An 8,391-nucleotide genomic window follows, 5' to 3' on the forward strand; every position below is an offset into this window, starting at 1 on the left:
ATATATATCGGCTGCCCAAATAGATGAATCCCTAGTGCAGGGGAGGGGAACATTTTTCAAATCAAGGTCAGCGTTCCCTTCTGGGCATCCTGGGACAGGGCAAGTGCTTGTGATGGGCAGGGCCAGAGGCAAAGATTCAGCAATGAATGCAAATATTATATTTGCACAGCAGGCTAGTTTTTACATGCATACACCTTTCTGTTTGTTGGATTAATCCATCAACCTCTGATGGATGATTTAGATGGATGTGTGTGTGTGTGCCAGTATCCATACTCGGCAGAGTTACATCTCAACGCAGCTCCTTCCTTGGAAGCATCTTCGGGGTTGAAGGTACACCAGTAGGCAATAAACACTCATGGACGCCACAAAGATTCAGTCAAGTGTAGAGGTTTACTTGACAGGCATAAAAGCATATTGGTAGCAAATGTATACAGACATTCACCACTGCCATGGTCAAAGCATGCTTAGAGTCCAACAAGAGTCCAAGACTCCCTCTCTGCTTTTCCCACCACAAGGTGCAAGCAAGAGACTCACAACAAGTTACAAGTTACACAGAACCGTTATCAGTACTTCCTGTCACACTGCGCATGTCCAAAGAACAGTTCCCACAGAAAACATCCTTGCTACCTTGGCTCCCAGTATGTTTCCAAGCACAATTCAAAGTATTGGTGCTGACCTTTAAAGCACTAAATGGCCTCGGTCCAGTATATCTGAAGGAGCGTCTCCACCCCCATCGTTCTACCCGGACACTGAGGTCCAGCACCGAGGGCCTTCTGGCAGTTCCCTCCATGCGAGAAGCCAAGTTACAGGGAACCAGACAGAGAGCCTTCTCGGTAGTGGTGCCCGCCCTGTGGAACGCCCTTCCACCAGATGTCAAAGAGAACAACTACCACCAGACTTTTAGAAGACATTTGAAGGCAGCCCTGTTTAGGGAAGCTTTTAGTATTTGATGCATTACGGCATTTTTATATTTTGTTGGAAGCCACCCAGAGTGGCTGGGGAAGCCCAGGCAGATGGGCGGGGTATAAATAATGTATTATTATTATTATTATTATTATTATTATTATTATTATTATTTTAGACAAAACAGTCTCAGCCTTCTGCTTCTTCTTGAAACTTATTCTCTTGTTTCTGGAACAAATGATTCTCATACAGAGAATATCTAACACTGTTCTCCAATCAGGAAAGCAAGGGTCATTACCTGGGAAGAGTCCTAAAGCCCCTGCCCAATCTGGACTAGATGGTCCACTGGCCTCATCCAGCTGACTCTTCTTATGTTCTTATGAATTATGAGTTGACAAGGGCCAAAATTTGATGCAATGCCCCACCCCCTTGCAGTACTGGTAAGGAGGTGCAAGGCTCTGGCAGAGTCCTAGAGTCCTACCTCCTTCTCCAAACTGTGCAAGTGCTGGCTAAGCTTTGGGAAGGAGGCAGGAGGAACCTAGGACCCTGACAGAGCCTTCACACCTCCTTCCCAAAGCCCAGCACTTACTAGGCTTTGGAAATAAGGTGGGTAGGTGCCTGCTTGGCTCCCAGTGCCCTGTGCAGGAGAACTGGTTGCAAATAATGCACATGTACAATAAGTGTGCATGTGTGTACAACAACTGCATGTAGGCTCAGGATTGCAGCATCTCAGGGCCACAATACTTTAAGGACTGCTTGTCCCCAGATTAACAGACCCTGCAATAATCCTCTGAAGTCCTTTCTTGTGGATGTCCTCCACAATGGGTCTGGAGGGCGGCAACATGAGAACAGGTCTTTTCTGAAGTGGTTCCTTATTTGTGGAATGCTCTCCCCAGGGAGGCTCACCTGGCGCCTTCATTACATATCTGTAGGTGCCAGGCAAGATATTTATACGCCACCCATTTGACTGGGTTGCCCCAGCCACTCTGGGTGGCTCCCAACAAAAAATATTATTTTATTATGTATGTTGTGTTCTCATTTTGTATTTTTCTCCTGTAAACCACCTTGTGATTTAGGGATGAAGGACAGTACACAAATGATGATGGTGACAGTGGTGTATCATTCATTTGTATTTATAATAGTGAATATTAGTCATACTGTTGTTTATGCATGCATATATGGGATGGATGAAACCATATGTGTGAACCAGAATGAATGAATGAATAAAATACATTTGTATACCGCCCTGTATCCACAGGTCTCAGGGTGGTTTTCAAGATGAGATCACAATATGATACACAAAATAAATGCTCAAAATAAAAACAAAAACAACCCAATAACCCCCCTAATACTAGCTACATCATAATATTAGGTACATAATTTGGTACGTTAGAATAAAAATCTTACTTTGCAATCGAACAAAAATGCTCTGATTGGCTCCCAGCTAACTGTTATAGCATATTATCATTAGGTGGTCATGTTGCTTATTTTAATCTTCTCTGTTTAGAAACAAATTTTCTTTTTCTTTTTTTATAAGATATTTATTAAGGTTTTTTAAGATATTACAGTGAAAATGAAAAAGAAAAAGAAAAATACAAAATAAAAACAGTTAAAAACACACATACAGTGGTGCCCCGCAAGACGAATGCCTCGCAAGACGGAAAACCCGCTAGACGAAAGGGTTTTCCATTTTTGAGTTGCTTCACAGGACGAATTTCCCTATGGGCTTGCTTCGCAAGACGAAAATGTCTTGCGAGTCTTGAGATTTTTTTTCCGCTTTCCCCCCCCTTTTTCTAAGCCGCTAAGCCGCTAATAGCCTTTTAGCAGCTAAGCCGCTAAGCCTTTAATAGCCGCTAAACCGCTAATAGCGCTAATCCGCTAAGCTGCTAATAGGGTTGCTTCGCAAGACGAAAAAACCGCTAGACGAAAACACTCGCGGAACGGATTAATTTCGTCTTGCGAGGCACCACTGTATTTTCTATTACTTATTTTCCTTTAGCTTGTTTCCTGGACCTCCTCGTACCTCCCTTTTTTGTATTCCACTTCAATTTATTGGTTCAGCAAATCCTTACCATTAGATTTTAACCCATTTATAACCCTTTTTTTCATATTCTCTTAGAACATTACAGCTGGAAACCGCTTAATTACTATCCAACATCATTCTATCATTCATTAATTTTACAATATTTCTGTAAATAGTCTTTAAATTTCTTCCAATCTTCTTCCACCAACTCTTCTCCCTGGTCTCGGATTCTGCCAGTCATTTCTGCCAATTCCATATAGTCCATCTTCATCTGCCATTCTTCCAGAGTGGGTAGATCTTGTGTCTTCCAATACTTTGCAATGAGTATTCTTGCTGCTGTTGTAGCATACATAAAAAAAGTTCTGTCCTTCTTTGGCACCAATTGGCCGACAATGCCCAGAAGAAAGGCCTCTGGTTTCTTCAAAAAGGTATATTTAAATACCTTTTTCAGTTCATTATATATCATTTCCCAGAAAGCCTTAATCCTTGGGCACGTCCACCAAAGGTGAAAGAATGTACCTTAAGTTTCTTTACATTTCCAGCATTTATTGTCGGGCAAATGATAGATTTTTGCAAGCTTGACTGGGGTCATGTACCACCTGTATATCATTTTCATAATATTCTCTCTTAGGGCATTACATGCCGTAAACTTCATACCTGTGGTCCATAACTGTTCCCAGTCAGCAAACATGATATTATGTCCAACATCTTGTGCCCATTTAATCATAGCCGATTTTACCGTTTCATCCTGAGTATTCCATTTCAGCAGCAAGTTATACATTCTTGACAAATCCTTAGTTTCGGGTTCTAACAGTTCTGTTTCTAGTTTTGATTTTTCCACCTGGAAGCCAATTTTCTTATCCAAATTATATGCCTCCATTATCTGATAATAATGAAGCCAATCTCTCACTTTGTTTTTTAGTTTCTCGAAACTCTGCAATTTCAATTTGTCTCCTTCTTGTTCCAAAATTTCCCAATATTTCGGCCATTTGGCTTCCATATTGAGCCTTTTCAGAGCTTTCGCTTCCATCGGTGACAACCACCTTGGGGTTTTGTTTTCCAATAAATCCTTGTATCTTATCCAAACATTAAACAGCGCTTTCCTGACAATATGATTTTTAAATGCTTTATGTGCTTTGACCTTATCATACCATAAATATGCATGCCATCCAAATACGTTGTTAAAACCTTCTAAATCCAAAATGTCTGTATTTTCAAGAAGTAGCCATTCTTTCAACCAGCAAAAAGCTGCTGATTCATAATAAAGTTTAAAGTCTGGCAGGGCAAATCCACCTCTTTCCTTTTCATCAGTTAATATCTTAAATTTTATTCTGGGCTTCTTGCCCTGCCAGACGAATCTAGAAATATCTCTCTGCCACTTCTTGAAACAGTCCATCTTGTCCACAATTTGCAATGTCTGAAACAAAAACAACATTCTAGGCAATACATTCATTTTTATCACAGCAATACGACCCAACAGTGAAAGCTTCAAATTTGACCAGATTTCTAAATCTTTTTTCACTTCCGTCCAACATTTTTCATAATTATCTTTAAATAAGTTCCCATTTTTGGCTGTCATATTAATGCCCAGGTATTTCACTTTCTTAACCACAATCAGGCCTAGAAACAAATTTTCTTCCACTTGAATGAGTGTCTGTGGCCTCCTCCCCATCCTCCATACACACAACCATTTAAGATGGGAAAATGCAAGCAGTCCCATATCTCAGGTCATCAATACTGCATAGGATGGCCTGTTGAAAGCACCTTGGACAGACCTGCCCCTTGAAATACTTTTATTTTTGACCTTAAAGGTTAAGTTACAATAATTATTAATACCAATAGTTCAAATACCGAATTATATAATTTAGATAAAGTGTCCCCCTGCATGCTAGATTGGATGAATTGATTATTTGTTTTATTTCTGCATTCGAAAATCTTATTAATTTCTATTACATTCCAGTCATAATAATCCCTTATACAACAACTGCAATATTAATAACTTCTATTCGTGTTGGCATATTCAGTGATTTATAAAGCTACAAGTAAGGAACTCAAACTATATCCTTGTAATTCCTGTGTGTTGCAATTGTTCTATCCGTGGTGTTTCTTCCTGTCCTTATAAGATGTTATGTCTTTCTTTCCCCCAATTGTTGCTGTTATTCAGCAGGCCTTGGGCAGAGCTGATTTCCCATTGTTGTTCCAGAATTTTCTCCATTGCTGTGTCCCGTGCTTTGTTGTTTTGCAGCTTTAACAACAGCTGCAAAAGTCACTCTGTCCCAATAAATAACCTGCTTTTCACCATTTTCTCTCTCAGTCTGGGAAGAAGAGCAGTCTGCCAGACCTCATATATCTATCTATATTAGACAGTGCATTCCTGTACAAAGAAGAAGAAGAAGAAGAAGAAGAAGAAGAAGAAGAAGAAGAAGAGGAGTTTGGATTTGATATCCCGCCTTTCACTCCCCTCAGGAGTCTCAAAGCGGCTAACATTCTCCTTTCCCTTCCTCCCCCACAACAAACACTCTGTGAGGTGAGTGGGGCTGAGAGACTTCAGAGAAGTTTGACTAGCCCAAGGTCACCCAGCAGCTGCATGTGGAGGAGCGGGGAAGTGAACCCGGTTCACCAGATTACGAGTCCACCGCTCTTAACCACTACATCACACTGGCCCATATACTCTAAATATTATTTTTTGCATAATCAACTTCATGTTCAGGGAAATATTCTGTACAGCTTCTAAAGCACTTTTCTATTGTTTATGCTGTATACTATTCTCTAATTCCCTGTTCCAAATTTCTGTAACTATGCATTCAGCATTTATAAACAGTGGTTATAGGTTGAATTTTCTGTAAAAATCCAGTAATTCTCTCCAGCAGTATAGGAAATGCTGAAGCACTCAAAGCAGATAGGCCATAAAAATACACCAACAGATGTTGTAATTGAAAATATTGTCATTTTTCATTCATGGTTAATTGATACCTTAGCTGCAGAACAGGAAGTGATTAAAATTATCCATCTGAGCTTATCAACTGATCTAATGCATATATGCCACATTCCACCCATTTCTCCCAAAAAGACTGTCTCCTGGTCTTCCGATCTGGATTATCTCACAAGGTTAATTTAGCATGAGCATTTGGATCAGCTGGTAGCTGAAGAGCCAATTTATACCATGTGAGCTGACTTATTAACATGAATGACGACCTTGAACCTCCCCAATTTGCTTTGTTACGCAAGGAGCTATTGTACATTAACATATTTGCAAGGCAGATGATGTGAAACACTCCCAAAACAACCCCTTTGTTTTGGCTTGTTAATCAGAAAATCAAACAATAGAAGCCATTATTTAGATAATAAATAACTTGAGGCAACATGTAAAAGCTGGAGAGGTGGGGAAACAGGCAAGTTCATCCTGCTGGCTCTGACTTCTCAGTATTGTCTCCCGTGTCTTTTCTGCTGATTAAAAAGAAGGTCTTCAATAACCTTCTGTTCTCAAAGCAGATGCTCTACCATTGAGCTGGAGTCCTTCCGCAAAGGAAAACTGTCCAAACTGTTGCAATCTCATAAAGGTCAGAGAGATGGGGAAACTGAGTTAGGCAAGTGGGCTAGACCAGCTCTAACTTCTGATAGGCATCTCTCATGTCCTTCCTTTGTTTAAGAAACTATTCGGAGAATGTATGGCAATGCTGCTGATGCTGTAGCATGATGCTGCAGAATATGATTGGTTATTTGGGACACTTAATTGAGGGAGTGGCTTGTTGACCACTGAGGTTGCATTGGACTTCATTGAGGATTTTTCCATATAAGTATCAAGTAGTCAAGATTCAGAGCACATAGAAGCAGGACGTCTGAGTGAGAAAGACCACCTTGCACTCTCAATCACTGTCAAACTTCAGGTACAACATTGGGTACTTTGCTGGAACTCTCACAGTGGGAAACAGATCATCATATGATCTATAAAGGTAACATACAATACTATGTTTTAAAATGGTTTTTAAAAAATCTGTGAGTTGCTTGTTGCCAGAATGTTTTCCTGCTGTCCTGGCAAACACCTATTGAATTTCTTAAATCTTAACTTGGTATGTGTGCTTCTGGGCCAGGGGGATGCAAAAGCAATACTTTCATTAGCCCAGTGCTACAAGGATGAATGTTAAGGAGTGTACTTGTGGGGTGTGAGCAAACGTTTGAGGTGATCCTATGCAAAGGACGAGGTAAAAAAGGTAAAAAAGGTAAAGGACCCCTGGATGGATAAGTCCAGTCAAAGGTGACTATGGGGTTGTGGTGCTCATCTCGCTTTCAGGCCAAGTGAGCAGGCGTTTGTGCACAAACAGCTTTCTGGGTCATGTGGCCAGCATGACTAAACCACTTCTGGCACAACAGAACACAGTGATGGAAGCCAGAGCGCACAGAAATACCATGTACCTTCCCACTGCAATGGTACCTATTTATCTACTTGCACTTGCATGCCTTTGAATTGCTAGGTTGGCAGGAGCTGGGACAGAGCAACGTGAGCTCACCTTGTCCTGGGGATTCGAACCGCTGACATTCTGACTGGCAAGCCCAAGAGGCTCAGTGGTTTAGACCACAGTGCCATTATACCCATTGCAACTGAGGTCATTCCTTTCAGTTATTAACCTGTTTCTCATATGTACAAGGTGATTCAAATCAATGTTTCAAATTAGCCTTTTAATGGAACCCCAGCTTGAGATTAAACTTGCCTGAATTTAAACCAATCCACTCTTGATTAAAACAATGTTCCATAGACGGCCAGACCACAACTCCAATTTGTCACAGAAATATTATTTTAAATTGGGAAAGTATGCACTATTTGCAGTGCCAGCAAACCACATCACTTTCTTAGGGTGAGATGAAGATAAACTTTGAATTATTAGCATGAAATTCCAGGCTCTGGCTTGCCAGTCAGAGATTTGAATCATGCAAATTGAACAAATAACTACTGACTAATGAGCTTGGCATTGATACCAGGAAAGGTCCTAGAACAGATAACGAAACATAGACATAGAAAAGGATGCTGTGAAACCCAACATGGGTTTCTCAAAAACAAGTCATGACAGATGAATCTCATTTCATTTTTTAAAAAATATATAAACTTACAAGCTTGGTGGATCAGGGGAATGCTGTGGATGTAGTGTATCTTGATTTCAGTAAGGCTTTTGACAAAGTTCCCCATGATATTCTGCATTATATTCTATATATATATATATATATATATATATATATATATATATACAGAGAAGCTGGTAACCTGTGGGCTGCATGAGATAACTGTTAGGTGGATTTGTAGCTGGTTGACTGACCAAACTCAAAGAGTGCTCACTAACAGCTCCTCACCATCCAGGGGGAAAAAAGGGACAAGTGGGGTCTGCAGGGTTCTGTCTCCAGTTTGTTGTTGAGGGGATGCTTATTAAATTTGCAAATGACACCCAACTGGGAGGGGGAACTAATGCTGCAGA

At 40.5% G+C, this 8,391-nt stretch overlaps 1 protein-coding gene across 1 annotated transcript in view; it reads right to left on the reverse strand.

Moving 5' to 3' along the window:
- The window catches only part of LOC308469620 (serine protease inhibitor 2.1-like), a 300,956-nt gene that overhangs the window by 177,485 nt on the left and 115,080 nt on the right, over positions 1 to 8,391 (reverse strand). The gene's annotated exons all lie outside the window — the stretch shown is intronic.

This window comes from Podarcis pityusensis, assembly GCF_964106645.2.
Source record: "Podarcis pityusensis genome assembly, chromosome: 1".
Lineage (NCBI taxonomy): Eukaryota > Metazoa > Chordata > Lepidosauria > Squamata > Lacertidae > Podarcis > Podarcis pityusensis.